This window comes from Panthera uncia, chromosome B1 (assembly GCF_023721935.1).
Source record: "Panthera uncia isolate 11264 chromosome B1, Puncia_PCG_1.0, whole genome shotgun sequence".
Lineage (NCBI taxonomy): Eukaryota > Metazoa > Chordata > Mammalia > Carnivora > Felidae > Panthera > Panthera uncia.
In genome coordinates, this window is record NC_064811.1 from 111,449,004 (window position 1) to 111,466,810 (window position 17,807).

General features: G+C 33.7%; 1 pseudogene; it reads left to right on the forward strand.

Annotated features, from left to right (window-relative positions):
• LOC125922424 (exportin-4-like) overlaps nucleotides 1–15,687 on the forward strand; it is a 32,294-nt pseudogene extending 16,607 nt beyond the window's left edge.
• The last annotated feature ends 2,120 nt before the right edge of the window (nucleotides 15,688–17,807 follow it).

Sequence of the window (17,807 nt, forward strand, 5' to 3'; positions counted from 1 at the left end):
CAGAGCCTTCAGTGGCAGCTGCCTTTTTGATGTGGTCAGAGGTGAAGGAGTCAGTGTCAAGAAAGTCTGACAGTTTGCTCCAAAATTCCTCCCATTATAAAGGGATTTAATCAGTCTTGAGGCTTCACCGACCTCCTCTGTTTCTGCTGGTTATCAGTTGTGAGTGTTATCAGGCAGGGCTGGCTTCAGAGATATCTGGTCTTAGCTTCTTGGATGCTTGCATCTCTGCTTGACATAAATTACTGCTTGACATGAGTGACTTCATCTTGCTTTCCACAGTGGTTGACTCCCTTGCTATAGCAATCTTTGAATAAACAGCCCATGCTGTTCTCCTTTAAGAGGTCTGGGTTTATTTTTACGATACTGCTTCGAGTTCCCTAAAAACACAGGAATTCTAAAAAAAAAGTTCAATTTCATGATTTTAATAAAGATTTATTAAATTTTCAATTCATTCATTGCAATAGCAAGTTCTTTTTCTGGCAGGTAAAAATTCCACTTTGACTTCTTCATATATATCTTCATATTTTTCTGTTGATTGTAAGGCTTTTCCACTCACTATCTTCTGACTCTGTTCATCACAACCTTTTGTTTGTTTGTTTGTTTTTCTTTACAAAGGTATACCTCCTGTGCACAATGCTAGGTGACTTAGCACAGTGGAAGGTAGAGTATTCCTAGAAGTCTTTTCTACATGAGGACAACCAGTGATAAATATATGTGTAAGTAGCATTAGGCTATAACCAAACTAAATATATCTCTTACTCATTTTCCTTGAAGCTTGATCTCTAAAAAAAAAAAAAAAAAGGCTTTTATCATTCCAATACCACCATTCACTAAGAGGAAATCTGACAGAGAAAAAAATAAGAGAGTGGAAAGTGATAGTAGATTTAGCTAACATGTTATTGTTAAAATATCTTATTTTTTGCAAATGTTACACAAACTTACAGACACATTGCTAGGACTCTTCCCCAAACCTTGGAACATGCCCATGAAAGAAAGGACCCTAAGGCATAAATCTCATTACTTTCATGATAATTACATCTCTGATATACCATAGTTATATGAACTTTTGACTTTCTTTCCCCTACTCCCATACAATTATGGTTAGTCTGTCAAAGAAGATCCTCACAGATCAAAATGGAAAGTTCAGAAGACCAATGCCCCTTTGAGCAGAAGACTGGAGACAGTTTTGTGGGAAGAGCAGACAGAGAAGACAAACTCTGAGGTAGTGCATTAGCTTACAACTGGACTGGGAACTAGAAGTAAGAAATTTCTGCAGGAGATTGTGCTCCAGAGCTCTGAGGGTTTATATATTCATCTTACAGGTTCAATGCTGGGTTTTTCTTTGCAGTGGTCTTCCTTCATTTTAATGCCAAGTGGTCAATGCCATAACAGCTATGTAACTTGTACTTTGGAGAACTAAGAGAGATTTATATCTTCCTCGGAGAAAAGTTAGTGAAGGGCATTATGGTTTTTCTTGCCTCACCTCATGAAGCTAGCACATTAGGTCACTGTTCCTATGTCTCTAAGAAGTAACTAAAACCAATGGAAGAGTGTTTGGTAGTGTTGAGGCAAAAAAGAACAGGAGAAGCAGAGAAAAGAAACAGAAAATGACAAGAGAGACAAAGACACAGGGGAGAACATGGCAAGAGAGCAGGTGAAAAATCTCTCCTGATGTTACTTCATAACATTTTATGAAGTATTCTAGGGAAACAAGAAATCACTACCCAAGGAAATATGCCAATTCATAATTATAGTATTAGTTAAGTTTATTATTGATAAAAGAAATCATGGTGCATGTATGTAGGTGGTCGCTACGTGAGTAAAAATTCATAAAGGATTTTCAGTACTATTTTTCTGTAAGTAAAGCTACTGTTGGGACACCTGAGTGGCTCAGTCAGTTAAGCATTTGACTCTTGATTTTGGCTTAGGTCATGATCTCATGGATTCATGAGATCAAGCCCCATGTCAGGCTCTGTGCTGATGGCACAGAGCCTGCTTGGGATTCTCTCTCTCTGTCCCTCTCTCTCTCTCTCTGCCCTTCTCTGATCACTCTCTGTCTCTCTCTCAAAAAGTAAATAAATAACTTTAAAAGTGTTTAAAAAAAATAATGCTACCGTTAAGCTTTAGCAAGCAGTAAGAAGTTACTCAGTTTGCATCAATACATACATTAAGCCTACTTTGATAACTTGTTTTATATAAATTTTTATCAGTACCTCCTATGGTTGTCCCTGACATTACATTTACTTGACTGTACACATGATTAGTCACATTCTTCAGCAATCCCCAGTTAGGTTAGGTTAAAATTAATTTCCTACACATTACTATATTCTACCACAGTGACTAGCAGTGCTTGGGAACTTCTTAAAAATGAAACTTTGAGGTTCCCATCTCAGACCTACTATAGCAAAATTCTTAGAGTGGAGCCCAGCTATAGGGTTGGCCAAAACTCAAGTGATTCTGTCACGCTCTTAAGTCTTGTTTACCATAACTATTCACCCAGAGGTATTTAACTACTATCTTTATTACTGTATCATTTTAACAAATGTCACGCTATAGCCAACATGATTTCCCACCATGACAATCTAGTCATATCAGTAACCTGAGGGCTCTAAGCATAATCTTCCCACCAGGTTACACTTCCTTGTCATTGATGCAATAATGCATGGAAACAAAAATAAGTGTGCAAACTAAAGAGACAAATTATACTTTTTCTTTAAGTCAACTGAAAAAAAAGCATATTTGGTAAAAGAGTTTCTGTATTATATTTGATTTAAATTTAAAATTATAATACAGATGTATTTTCATTATAGTCACATATTCATACTTTAAAGTATTTTTAAATAAGAGTATTTTATCCTTGGTTCTCAAATGGATTTAAATACCATATTATATGGCCTTATGAGCTCAGGGCAAAACAAAACCAAGTTCAGTGTATGCTTAAGTGTAATGGGGAACCTCCAATGATGAAGCAGAAGGCATATGGGAATACTTTAGGGAAAAGAAAGGAAAGTCCCTTCTAAAGTGTTACTCTTGAATATCTCACCAGAGTTAATAACTCAAATTTACATTGTCATTATCTAGTAAAGGTTTTACCATGATATGTTCAACAATAATGGTTCTCCACACAAATTTCCTTTTGAAAAACAAAGGCAAATTTCCTTTTGAAAAGTAAACCTTTATCTCAGGTCTCAAATAATTTAAACAGATAAGTTGTTCTAGAAAATTCCAGTAAACCATCCAACATATATTTAATTTGAGATTCAGAAGGAAAATGAAAGAGAATGTTAGAAGTGACAATATATGAAGATATATTGACTGAACATACCCCAAGGCTGAAGAAAGACACTAATCCACAAATTCCAGAGTTTTCTGAAAATTCCAGGTGGGATCAGGGGAAAAAAAAAAAAAAAAATCTGGGCCTAGACAAATATTGAAAAAATGCAAACCATCAGAGAAAACAAAACCAGAAAATAGTCAATGAGCAATAATTAGAAAAAGTGAATTGCTTTTAAAGGAGCAACTACCAGACCAATAGTTATCTCCTCAACAACAACTGAAGCCAGAAGACAGTAGAGTGGTGTCTTTTAACGGGCTAGAGATCAAGATGTTAACCTAGAAATCTATAGCAAGGAAAATGCAGTTTGTATTTGTGTTTGCCATTGGAGGATCTCAGGAGCAGAATATGTACTGGCTGAGAAATATGAAATGCAGAAAGAAATAAAGACCTTTCTTGAACTGTTCTGGCTACTATAAGAAACAATCATAGGCTTGGTGGCTTAAGCAACAAAGATATATTTCTTAAAGTTTTGGAAGCTTAAAAGTCCAAGATCATGGTGCTAGTAGATTCAGGATCTGGTGAGAATGTGCTTCCTGGTTTATAGACCTATCTTCTTCCTGGGGCCTCATATGGAGGAAGAGATAAGAAGGTCTCTTTTATAAAGGCTTTAATCCCATTCTTAAGGGTTCCACCCTCACAGCTTAATTACTTCTCAAAGGCCCCACCCCCTAATACCATCACACTGGGGGTTAGGATTTTAGCATGACTTTGGGGGGGACACAAAAATTTAGTCCATAATACTCAACCTTTATGCCTAGAATTCAAGCAGTTTACTAGGTATCCTGCAAAAGCTTCCAGTAGTCATTATCTTCCATTGAACCTGAATTTTTCATTCTTAAACTACCTCCACAGCCTAGACTCCCATTGTCTTTGGGTAATCAACATCAGCACTCTTGATGTGCGTTTATGCTTTATGCTCTGAGCAAACATGTTCACCAATATATGACTCATAATTTTGACTCCCAATGATCAGGTACAGAATGCAGTTTGTTTACCTTTAGGAAACCTTCCTCTCTTATAATTTATTTCCTAATCACCGAATTATCTCCCAAAGACCCCCAACTCCTAATACCATCATATTGAGGATTAGGATTTCAACATATGAATTAGGGGAGGGGAGCAAATATTCACTTCATAAAAAGACCGAATAAACTTACAAGTGTATAGCTAAGTCTCTTAAGCACTGATTTTATAAAACAATAAAAAATAATGTTTCATGGGTGTAGTAGAATAAGTTGGAATTTAAATATTTGAAACCAGTAGCATATAATTTCAAAAAAGATCTTGGTTAGCATTGAAATACTCTGAAATATTTGTATTCAAATAAATGTATAAGATGATAAAAAATTAAAATAACATAAAAGATCAATTGGGCAAATAGGAAAGACAGAATAGCATTGTATGCTTAAGTCCAAATTTATGTCACTATCATAAATATATGTGGAAATTTTTCAAAAGAGAAAATAAAAGCAAAAAAGTTACATACTATTAAGAAACATTTATTAAACTGGAAGATACGTAAAGTGTGAAAGTAAAATTATACAAAAAATACACCAAGAAACTATGCATCATAGCATTACCATGAGACAAAATAAAGTATAAGATAACAGAATTACTATCAAAAATTACCACGTAATAAAAAACAATGCAACATAAAATTAAGACAGTTCTAAACTTGTATGGACTAATAATATAGATTAAAATATAAACAGCAAAAGATATTAGAAATACAAGATTTAGACAGTCTTAGTTCTTATTAAAGAAATGGATACATTCCTTAAGTTATTGTTTAAGCAGATAAAAAAAAAGTCATTAAATATGAACAACTCTATGCCCACAAATTTGTTAACTTAGATAAAATGGACCAATTCCTTGAAAGGCACAGTTTATCAAAAATCACACAAGAAGAAATAGACAAGTTGAATAAGTATCTGTTTGTATCTGTTAAAAAAGTAAGTCAATAATTAATGACCTTCCAAAACAGAAAATATCAGTCCTATGTGGGTTCACAAGTGAATTTTTCCAAACATTTAAGGAAGAAATTATACCAATTCTTTATAATCTTTTTCAAAAGATAGAAGGATAGGGAATACTTCCTAACCTATTCTATGAAGTGAGCATTATCTTAATACCAAAACTAGGAATACCTCTCATGACCATACATATAAAACTTCTCATCAAAATACTAACAAATCAAATCTGACAATGTATAAGAAGAATTATACACCAAGGAACAAAAAGACTAGCCATAGACTGGGAGAAAGTATTTGCAAAAGATACATCTGAAAAAGGATTGTCATTCAAAGTTTGTTAAGTAGTATCAAAAGTCAACAATCAAGAAACAAGCAACCTGATTAGAAAATGGGTCTCACAAATCTTAACAGACACTTCACAGAACACATGGATTTGACAAATAATCATATGAAAAAATGCTCAACATATGTCATCAGGGAGATGCAAATGAAAACAAAAATGAGATACCACTGTATACCTATTAGTGTGACCAATATCTGGAACACTGACAACATCAAATGTTGGAGAGGATATGGAGCAACAGGAACTTTCATTCATTGCTGGTGTGAATGAAAAATGGTACTGTCACTTTGGAAGAGAGTTTGGTGGTTTCTAGAAAAATAAGCATAGGCTTACCATATGATCCAACAATCATGCTCATTGGCATTTGCCAAAAAAAAACAATTGAAAGCCAATGTCCACAAAAACAAAACAAAACAAAACAAAACAAAAACCATGTACCTGGATGTTTATAGCAGCTTTATTCATAAGTGCCCAAACTTGGAAACAATCGAGATGCCCTTTAGTAGGTGAGTGCATAAAGTGTGATATGTTCACAAAATGGAATATTATTCAGCACTAAAAAGAAATGAGCTATGAAGTCACGAAAAGGCATAGAGGAAATTTAAATACATACTACTGAGTGAAATAAACCGATCTGAAAAAACTAAATAATACTGTATGATTCCAACCATATGACTCTGGAAAAGGGAAAACTATAGAGACAATAAAAACATGTGTGGTAGTCAGAGGTTGAAGGGAAGGAGGGATTAATAGGCAGAATACAAAAGATTTAAGGCAGTGAAACTACTCTGTATGATATTATAAAGGTGGACACATGCCATTTTAAATTTTTCCAAATGCAGAGACTGCAAAACACCAAGAAGGAACTCTAATATAAACTATGAAATGTCCCAAAGTAGGTTAGCAATTGCAACAAATGTACCACTGTGGTGGGGGATATTGATATTGAGGGAGGTGATCTAGGCCTGTGTGGGAGCAGGCGGTATATGGGAAATCTCTGTACCTTTTGTTGTGAACCTAAATGACTTTAAAAAAAAAGTATATTAAAAAATCACTAAGGATGTATACAGTCTGAATAACATAAATAACAAGCCCAATCTAAGGTACCAGCATAAAATACAGAATGAATAGCTTCAGAAGACACTCTTATTTACAAAGAGAACATTTTAGAATATTGACAACATATAGGATCATAAAACAAACTCAACAAATGCCAAATGGCTGAAATCATAGATTTTATTCTCAACTTCAATATAATTAAGCAAAATATCAGTTCTACTCATATCCCATCCCTAAGGAGCACATAACAATGCTTGGAGATTAAGATCCACACTTGAGGAATTGATCTAAATACATTCCCCCTTTTCTCCTTTCAACTTAAAATATTGCATAAACGGAACAGAAATACAAATACAAGATTTGGCTTTTTATGATCTTTGTTCTTTTTCTTTGTTTTTATAATTTCATTTTTTTAAGTTTTTTTTTTTTTAATTTACCTTAAGTATAGATATTTTACATGTGCTTCTTGTCTCATTTTGTCTTTAACTTAATTCTTATTAATTAAAATAGTTTTATTCTTTGATTTAAAAGATTATAGGTTTGTAAACAAAGCATAATATAATTGAAAAGAGATTTTTGTAAAAATATTTTAATCATGAAATCAGTAATCTTTCTGAATTGATAAAAAATTACATAAAGTATCTTTATACTTTGTTTTTCTCCTTCTAAAAAAAGTAAGTTATTTTCTTTGAATGTGCTTTTTTTTTAAAGTAACATTAGCCCTTTCTTTTTTCTTAAGCTTTAGCCATATGCCATTAATTCTCATTGAGGCTAGTTTTTAGCCAGGATCATATTAAAGTATTGATTTTAGATGTTATCTTATTATCTTGCCAGATGGTATGAGAGTGAAATCTCATCTTGGGATCCTAAGAAATGAAATAACCTACTTTCCAGAAATAGAAGGCTGTTGCATGAGAACACTCTTTATAGATGTTTAATTTCTAATGATGTTAAAACATGAAAAACAAAATGTAGTTGAACTCTACTGAAAGTTAAGTATTTTAAATATGTCCCTGTCAAAAACTACATGATAAGGTTGAAATGACATTGCAGCTACTCATTATAGCATCAGAAGTTTAAAACCATAAGTAGTACTATTTTACCATGAAATAACAAAGTCAGACTACTAGTTGAAACTGGCATTTGGCTTGAAACCCCTTCTGTGTTTTTGTTTTTGTTTATTTTTTTTTAACTTTTAACTCAGTACACAGAAATTAAGATACAGATATGACCCAGAATTTGTACAGAATTTTCATTCGTTGGAAGGAAGGAGTTGACCATTCACTAAAACAACAGCAAACCAATCTTTTAATAAGAGGAGAATTAAAAAGTACATCTTTCCCTTGTGAATTTATAGCCACAGATTAGTGTATCAAGGACTAATGCTAACTAAAAATTAGGTTTTTCACTTAAAGGAATGCACCTCTGCTATTCCTGTATTTTAAAATTCTGAACAGTAAAGGTGAAGAAGAAGGAGTAACCCATAATCGCTTCTTGCATTCATGGGAATAAGGTCTCAAAGTAAAATGATAAAGGTGGTTAGCAGCAGGTTTGGAGTGATCATTTTTAATTTTTAATTTTTACTTGTATTTTTGAGCGTAGTTGACAGGCAACATTACATTAGTTTTGGGTGTAAACCAGTGATTCAACAAATCTCTATGATGCTATGCTTACCACAAATGTAGCTACCATCTGTTACCATACAATGCTATGATAATACAATTGACTATATTATATGCTGTGCCTTTTATTCCCATGACTTATCCCTTTTATCACTGGAAGCTTGTTTTTCCCACTTCTCTTCACCCATTTTTCCCATCTACCCACCCGTCTTCCCTCTGGAACCATCGGTTTGTTCTCTGTGTTGATAGGTCTGATTATGTTTTTGGGGTGTTCATTTTTTAACAGTTTCAATTATGAGAGAATAAAAAAATCCACTTATGTAAGGCAGAGACACTCTAATAGCTTACATCCACCCCCCCCCCAAATGCTTATCAGATACCAGGGAGTGTCCAACTCTTGGATTAAATTAATATATTTACTTGTCACAATAAACTTATGAGTCAAATGCTATTGCTATCACTGGTTTGCAGAAGGGAAAGTATGTGGAGTTTACATAACTTGCCCCAAATCTCACAAGTAATATGAATTCTTGTTAAATACTGAGGATTAAATGTCTTTTTTGCAGATCAAATGGTTCTCCGACAATACACCTGATATAGAAATATAGCCAGCATCCAAGTGGACAGAGCATAGAACTATGGAAATATAGACAGCATCCAAGTGGACAGAGCAAAACACTTTTTTGGCAAAAAGTGTGTCTGAATAGAAAAATAAGCACTTATGAAGGGAAAAAGATTTTTATTCTGAATATCCAAAAATAGTCTCTCTGGAAACGTATACAACAGAAAAACACTTTAAAAAATTAGTAGCATCTACAATATATAGAGAACATCTACAGCTCAACGCCAAAAAGAATAAATAATCAAATTAAAAAGTAAGTGAAGGATCTGAATAGACATTTTTCCAAAGACATATAGATAGGAAACACAAACGCAAAAAGATGCTCAGCACCACTAATCATTAGGGAAATGTAAATTAAAACCACAAGGAGATATCACCTTATACCTGTCAGAATGGCTACAATAAAAAAAGACAATAACAAGTGTGGGTGAGGATGTGGAAAAAAAAGGAACCAACTCTCTTACACTGTTGATGGGGATGCAAAGTACAGTAGCCACCGTGGAAAACTGTATGGAGGTTCCTCAAAAAATTAAAAATAGAATTACTATATGATACAGTAATCCCACTACTAGGTTTTTACACAAAGAATCTAAAAACACTAATTTAAAAAGATATATGTACCCCTAGGTTTATTGCAACATTGTTTACAATAGCCAAGATATGGCAGCAACCCAAGGGTCCACTGATAGGTAACTGGATAAAAAACATGTGGGGTATATACACTATGGGATATTATTCAGCCATAAAAAAAAGAATGAAACCTTTCCACTTGCAACAATATGGATGCTCTAAAGGGTAAGTGAAAAAAATCAGTCAGAGAAAGGCAAGTACCACCTGATTTCACTCATATGTGGAATTTAAGAAACAAAACAAATGAACAAATAAAAAATGAAATAAACAAAAACAGACTGTTAAATACAAAATGTTAAACACAGACTGTTAAGAACAAACTGATGGTTGCCAGAGAGCAGATAAGTCAGAGGATAGGTGCAATAGACAAAGGAGATTAAGAGTATGCTTATCTTTTTTTTTAATTTTGTTTTTAATGTTTATTCATTTTTTGAGAGACCAAGAGAGACAGAGTGTGAGCGGTGGAGGGGCAGAGAGAAAGGCAGACACAGAATCCGAAGCAAACTCCAGGCTCTGAACTGAGAGCACAGAGCCCCACACAGGGCTTGAATTCAGGGACCGTGAGTTCATGACCTGAGCCGAAGTCAGACACCTAACTGACTGAGTCACCCAGTTGCCTCAAGAATACACTTATCTTGCTGAGCACTGAGAAATGTGTAGAACCATTGAACTATTATATTGTGCACCTGAATTGTATGTTAAGATTGTATGTTAATTATACTTGAATAAATAAATTAATGGCATCTATCTGTTGGTGCAAGAAAATATAGTCTTTTCAAAACAGCACAAAGATCATGAAAAAATATCAAAATTTTATAAGCATATTTGTAATTGTTTACTAGAAAATGTTGTAACTTAATAACAATATATAATTTACTGCTGCATTTAACTGTGACATTTTAAATAATTTCCCCAATGCAATTCCATTATTAGCATTCTTTATTTTTTTACAGCTTACAAGCAATCACAACACTGATGGTTTTGGATGATACTCTCCATGTATAACACACCACACTATTTTTTTTTTTTTAATCTGGGTTAATTATTTTTAAGCTGATGAATTTTGGTATTCTATTTTTGACAGCTATTTCAAAAGAGTATTATTAATTAAATCAAAAGACACATAAATCCTAAATAATCAATCCTTTAAAAATACTAATAACTTTGAATGTAATACCCATGGCAGTTATCTGTTAACAAGATTATTCTAATAGACATTATTTAGATAAACAAGTAAATATTATCACTCATAGTTTTCCCTCTCTAATATGCTCCCATATTATATACTCTTGGACTTAATAATCAGAGACCTCCTCACTCACCTGTATAATTTTCAATACATTTCTTGATCATTCTTAGCTTGAGCTTTCTTATCTCTAAAATACGTGCACTTCTTAAGTTACTTGGCTGTAATAATCACTGAGTGATGTAATGGAAGTTATTTGATCATTACTTTGGAGACCCTCGACTTAGCTCTCCCCAAAGAAGCAATGATGCATTCTTAAATTGCTCTGTGTGAGGGAAGTGTTGGATTTTCCTGAGAGGAATTTCTACAAAGTAAAAACTTGTTACATATGTAAAAAATGAGTGTGCTTCTCACAGGATTTTATTAGGCTTAAGGAAAAGCCTTCCTACCAGAGGTAAGAAGGGCAAAAGTTGACAGAGAATTCAATCTTGTTATACTATATGAATATAAACTAAAGGATAAGATAGGCTTTAGAATTAATGCAGGTTGGAATCTGTTATTTTATATCAAAAGAAGATGAGCTAATGAAAACAATAATGTTAGTAAGCACTTACTATATGTCAACAAATATATAATCTCATTTTGCCCTCAAGCAAATAAAAAGCATGAAGAGGTATGGTTGTTAGTCCATTTTTGCACCTGATGAAATTGAGGCACAAAAAGGTTAAAAAAAAAAATGCCCTTGAAAACACAACCAGTAAGTGGTAGAGTATAATTTAAATGTCTTTATTCAGTTTGCACTTCCATAATTGGCTGAATAATCAACAATGAAATACCTAGAAAAAGAAAGACAGAACAGTGTCCAGGAAGTCATCAACAGGAAGGCATCAACAACATGAGTGTGATACCAACTTACTCAAGAATGAGAGTAAGTCAGGGGCGCCTGGGTGGCGCAGTCGGTTAAGCGTCCGACTTCAGACAGGTCACGATCTCGAGGTCCGTGAGTTCGAGCCCCGCGTCAGGCTCTGGGCTGATGGCTCGGAGCCTGGAGCCTGTTTCCGATTCTGTGTCTCCCTCTCTCTCTGCCCCTCCCCCGTTCATGCTCTGTCTCTCTCTGTCCCAAAAATAAATAAAATGTTGAAAAAAAAATTAAAAAAAAAAAAAGAATGAGAGTAAGTCATCAATAATTGGGAGGGAGAGACTATGTGGGAAGTCAGGGTAGTTGGAATTCAGGTAATTTAAATCATTTTTTCTTCCTGATGATCAAGGAAAAGATAACAGTATTCTTGATGAGAAAACATAATATAATAAAAGAGGGATGAGGTCAAATCTGGATGGCAAAGAAATGTGAATACAATTGACAATAATGGGGTAATCATAAAACAACAATAACCTAGGGGTTGAGCAATAAAGAATAAAGGAGAGTTTGGGGTCAAAAAGGGAATCTAAATATCTTCCCCTCATACCAATTCTCTATCCCTAAAGCTTGCTCATCTATTTCCTGCTCATGCTTTAAATCTCAGGTTAAATGTCACATTTCCAGATTAGATTCCCTTGCAACTGGTTCTGTTGAATATTTGTTTCTTTAGTAACCTTACCACAGCTGTAATTAAATAAGCTTTTTGTAATTAGGCAAACCTTTGTGTAATTACACATTATTAAAAATTTCTTCTTTTCCAGGCTAGATTGTATGTTCCCTGAGGACCGAGTTATCAATTGCATATTGTGATATCATGTTTCTTATCCCAGGGCTTGGCATGTAGTATATCTCAAAAAGTTATTTTTGATGAAAAACGGAAAGATCATATAAGAAAGATAGAGGATAAAAAAAAAACACTTAAATAGCTGCCAGATAATAACATCTACTATTTATTGGATGCTTTCTCTGAATTTGGCATTCTTTTCACAAGTCTGTAAACTAGGTGCTGTTGTTATTTTCGCCATGCAGACTAGGAAACAAGTGAAGTAGTCATTCATCACAGGCAGTTTGTTCACAGAGGATGGCCTTTGAGCCACTGTGAAGTATTGGTTCTGAGACATGCAGCTCTAAAGGAGAATGGTCATCTCTCCCAGGCACTCTGTGCCAGTGTGGAGTTAGATTTTATTCTGTCTGTCCAGGGCAACTGCTATATATATATATATATATATATATATATATATAGTGTGTGTGTGTGTGATACAGTGTGTGTGCGTGTGTGTGTGTATGTGTATATATATATATATATATATATATATATATGGGGTGGCATTATTCAATTTGCAAAATAGGAATATGTTATTCTAGTTAACATTTCGTGGAGAATTAGTTAGCTTTTGTATTATAGTAGTTTTGTGGCTATGTTGAAAACTGGTTGAATATACAAATACTGACATATCAAGATTGGCAATTTCTTATACAGACATACGTAAGAGATATTGTGGATTAGTTACAGACCACCACAATAAGGTGAATATCACAGTAAAGCAAGTCAAATCAATTTTTTTTGTTGTTTCCCAGTTCCTATAAAAGTTACGCTCATACAATACTGTAGTCTATTAAGTGTGTAATAGCATTATGTCAAAAAATACATACTTTTTAAAATACATTTATTTCTAAAAAATACTAACCATTGTCTGAGCTTTCAGCTTTTTCTGGTGAAGGGTCTTGTCTCAATGTTGACTGACCAGGGTGGTGGTTGCTGAAGATTGGAACGTCTGTGGCAATTTTTAAAAATAAGACAACAATGAAGTTTGCCGCATTGATTGATCCTTCCTTTCATGAACAATTTCTCTGGAGCATGTGATGCTATTTGATAGCATTTTATCCACAGTGGAACTCCTTTCAAAATTGGAGTCAATCCTCTCAAACCCCTGCTGCTGCTTTATCAACTAAGTTTATCTAATTTCTAAGCCCTTTGTTGTTATTTCAACAATCTTCACAGCATCTTCACCAGGAATAGATTCCCTTTCAAGAAACCACTTTCTTTGCTCATCCATAAGAAGCAAATACTCATCTATTACAGTTTTACCGTGATATTGCAGAGATTCAAATGTAATAATAATGAAAAACCTTGAATTATTGCAAGAATTACCAAATGGGACACAGAGACATCAAGTGATCAAATGCTGTGGGAAAAACAGCACCGACAGACATGCTTGAAACAGAATTATCTCAAGCCTTCAATGTAAAAATGCATTATTTGCAAAGCACAATAAAGGAAAGCAAAATAAAATGAGGTATACCTCTAGATGCTATTGGCATTCAGATGTATGTCTGAAATTATGAAGACATTTCTGGATTGGGACTAGCACTTTGAATCTTCAGCATATATATTGAAGTTGAGCCTTGAAGGAAAAGAAGCTTATGCAAAATTAGTCTGTGAAGAGGTAAGAAAAAGGAAGCATCCGTATCAAATACTAAAAATCAAATGAAAAGAAGTAAAATGAAATAACATAATATAAATAACATAAAAAAGCAGAAGAAATTTAATTGGAAGAGGGACTTAATAGAATCAAGGGAAGCTTGAAAAAAATAAAAGAAGAAAGTGTGTTTTCTCAGAAGCAAAAAGAAGAGAGTTGTTCGAGGAAAAACTGAACACACGGATGTGCAAATAGGTTGCGATGAGAATAATGTGAAAACATCCATCTATCAAGTCAAAGGGAAGTAGTAAAACTCTTGGGAGATATTTAAACTTTTAAGGTTAAAATAGTTGTAAAAACATGGCAAGAGTAGTGGGTGTAAATTGTTCACTTTATTTTTATTAAAAACGCTTAGATGATATATTTACACCTTTTAAAATTAAAAATAGAGTAGGTCAGGGAGCCTGGGTAGCTCAGTAGGTCGTGCTTCCGACTTTGGCTCAGGTCATGTTCACTCAGTTCATGAATTTGAGCCCCATGCCGGGCTTTGCACTGATAGTACAGACCCCGCTTTGGATTCTCTGTCTCTGTCTCTCTCTCTCTCTGCCCTACCCCTGCTGTGCTCTCTCTCTCTCTCTCAAATAAATAAACATTAAAAAATTAAGAAAAATAAATAATAAAAATAGAGAAGGTCAAGAAATGGACTCAAAAGATTAGTTGGACTTGAAAGCAAGAGCTAATTTTTTGTTAACCTTGACAATGGCAATTTGAATACTTTAGTTGGGAGCAGAAGGCATGCCTCGGTGGGTGGAGGAGTGATGTGAAGGTGAAGAATGAAACCTCACTGGTGGAGATAACTTTCAAAAAGTTGGATGTTAGGTGGGGAAGAATGCAGAAAGCAAAATATAAAATTTCCTAAAATTAGTGAGATATTTGGGTTTCTATTTATCCCTGAATATTACAGGCATGGAGCGGGGGAAAAATCCTTTGTTTGGGAAACACAGTTTCCAAAGCTAATTATCAATTAATTCGTCAATCTATTTGCCTAATTGCCAAGGAATATTGAAAATTATTGTAGTGTTTCTACACTATATGCTATTCTGTGTAAAGTGAGAATCAATGCATCTTACTTGTAAGAAAGGATGAAAAAAAAAACTTATGTTTACTACTTAATTTCCATCAGTGTGATGTTGGAAGGAATTAAAAACTTTTTCATGTACCCACTTGGGTTCAGTGATTGGGGCCTTTGAATTAACTGTCAAAATTCAAAGGACATATTAACAAGAGAAAACACAAAGTTTATTCATGTCCATGTGAGTGTACAAAGAGGTGGCTCCCTGGACAGCTAGAGATAATGGTTGATTTATCATCTTAATAAGAAGGGGGGTTGAGACTTCAAGGGAAGTGAAATAGCAGGAAACTAATGAGTAACAATGGGGGAGAACCAAGTGGAAGGTATGGAAAATTTTGTGTACGTAATTTCTCATGCAGGTACCAGTGTCCCGTCCCCTTTCTGGCTGTAAACCTCCTGGAGAAAGAATTTATGATAGCTCTTTTAGAGGCTTGTTTAAGTTAGCAAAAGGATTTGTATATATGTGTGTGTGTATGGCTGCTATTTCTTCAGATGTTTCATTTTAAAATAATCTTCATACTACTTTTGTGGGCCCAAGTGGATCCCATCACTGATGCTTAATTGTTTAATATCAAGTTTGTGCCTTTTTAATTTTATTTTTTCTCATACAATGTAACAAATGCAAAAAAATTAAGACAGCCAAACACCATTTATTTATACAAATTTTAAAGTCTTCAATGATTTCTCATTTTATTTATAATTAATTTTATTCCTTTTTGTATTCGTTTAAGTGGAACACACTTTGACTACAAACATATAATGGTCTTGATTCTTGCTTGTACCATTTTCAGGGTGTATGTTCTAGTTACAAAAAGCAATGAGTGGTAATATGCACTTCATGTGTTAATGTGTATTGTTTAACTTATTATTTCTGTCTGCATTAGCATTCCTGTCAAATCTTTCTCCAGGAGCAGTTATACGAAACAATCTACGAAAAGAAAAATCTGCCATTTGTTCACTAGTTATTCCATTGAAACATTTTGATAGTTGTACTTAGCTTTAGGCCTTTCTTATATTTACATTCATGTTTGTGATTAAAAGACTCAGCCATGAGGGGCACCTGGTGACTCAGTTGATTAAATGTCAGACTTCGGCTCAGGTCATGATCTCACGGTTTGTGAGTTAGAGCCCCGCGTCAGGCTCTGTGCTGACATCTCAGAGCCTTGAGTTTGCTTCGGATTCTGTCTCTCCCTCTCTCTCTTAGCTTGTGCCCTGTCTCTCTCTCTAAAAAATAAATGAACATTAAAAAGTTTTAAAAAAAAGTTTCAAATATGAGATCATTATGTAAAGTTTCAAATTCTGGCTTTAATTTCATGGTATAAATTTTGATAACTCATTTCATCACTGGTTGCTTCAGAATCTTCATCTGTAAAATCATGACCATAATAGTACCTATCTCATAGCATTATTATGAGGATTAAATGAGACGGTTTATATACAACAGGATAGTTCTTGGCAATGGTAAACACTTAATAAGCATTAAACATTATTAATCATCAAACATTAGGCATAATTAGGGGTGCCAGGGTGGGTCAGTTGGTTAAGTGTCCAACTTTGGCTCAGTTCCTGATCTTGCAGTTTGTGGTTTGAGCCCCACATCGGACTTTGTGTTGACAGTTCAGAACCTGGAGCCTGCTTCGGATTCTGTGTCTCCCTCTCTCTCTCTGTCTGCACCTCCTCCACTAGTGCTCTCTCTCTCTTTCATAGATAAACATTAAAAAAAATTAAAAATGGACATAATTAATAAACATTAGACATTATTATATCATGTAAATTATTAGCTCTTAAAAACTACCTCATTTTCTTTTATTTTTTATCCTCTTGGACAATCATATAAGGCCATTAAAAGTTATTAAAAGATTAATCATGATCTACTAAGGAATTTAGCCATATAAGAAACTTGTCAAATTCTTAACTTTGAAGAAATAGTGTAATTAGCAAAAAATTTTGAGAATCATAAAATGTATCAAATTATAAGCTCAAATTCTGGTAAATTTATAAATAATATATTCCAATTCTACATGTTTTTTAAAAAGTGTTTCCCAAATAATTACAGAAATCAATAAATTTTCAATACGTCAAAGTTTTAGAATAACAACATGGCATAATGAGGGAAATTAAATATATTACAATGTTAATTACGTTTTGATTCTGCTAATTTACTTAATCCAATTATTTATAGAATCCCTGTAAAGAAATGTGGAATTATATTGATAGACGGAAGATTTAAGTGTAACTTTTTCCTATAGGTAAAGAGGTAGTTTTCAAAGTAAATTATGCTTTGAAAATTTCTCAAGGTATCTGCCTTAAAATAATTAGAGATTATCATCAACTCAAATATCATCAACTAATCTTAAAGTATGTGCTTTCTAATGAAACATGTTGAGGTAATAACAAATTATTTTTTATTATTGTTTTATTCTTAAAGTTCTTTTGTAGTAACATATTTTAAAATAATAAAATAATGTTTTTTATAAGATATGTGTAAGTCACATCGTATTTTCTGAAACTAGATCAAGATTATTACACAAGGGTATGCACAAAGAATTGCCTAAAATTGTAAT